Below are 676 nucleotides of genomic sequence, written 5' to 3'. Positions count from 1 at the left end.
GCACTTCCTGATTCACTAACTGTCTTCCTCCCTCTCTCATTTTCTACATTCATCAGCTCCTCAAAGAACTCCTTCCACCTTCTCAGCAAATTCTTCATTCTTTAGTACATTTCCTTTTCTATCCTTAACCATCCTACCCTGCTGCACATCCTTTCCAGTTTGATCTGTCTGCCTAGTGAAGTCCTTTTATCCATCCCATACAACTCACTATAAGCCCTTTCCTTTGCTTTTGCCCCCTCTGTCAAGTACACCTGTCTACTTTCTTCATCTCCCTGACCATCCCGTTTCTTCTTTGTGAACCTCTTCCTTTGAATACTTTCCTATCATACAATTGCTTGAACTAATATGTTTAAATTTTATGTCTTAACTAATTTTGTCTCTAAATCTCTGTTAATTTCTATATTTTTGTTTAATTTCTTTGACATTTACCGTCAAATGATATTTTTTTTAGTATCCCATAAATCAGAAAACACTATCTACCATGAGAAAGAGTAGAGAGTCTGGAGCAGATGTATTATAGTTGAGTATTTTCTAACTGTTTTTAACTCAGGTTAATTTTAGTTGTCTTCTGTGTGGGTTTACTGATCGATAACCTTGCGATGTTATTATTGCGCCCTCATCAGGCTTTTTATTTTGAAGTCGCACCGGAAGTAGTGATGTGGGCGGTGCCTGAGTG

The sequence above is a fragment of the Archocentrus centrarchus genome, chromosome 5 (genome assembly GCF_007364275.1).
Source record: "Archocentrus centrarchus isolate MPI-CPG fArcCen1 chromosome 5, fArcCen1, whole genome shotgun sequence".
NCBI classification, from domain to species: Eukaryota; Metazoa; Chordata; class Actinopteri; order Cichliformes; family Cichlidae; genus Archocentrus; species Archocentrus centrarchus.
The sequence above is the reverse complement of the archived record's forward strand: the minus strand, read 5'-3'. Positions refer to the sequence as shown.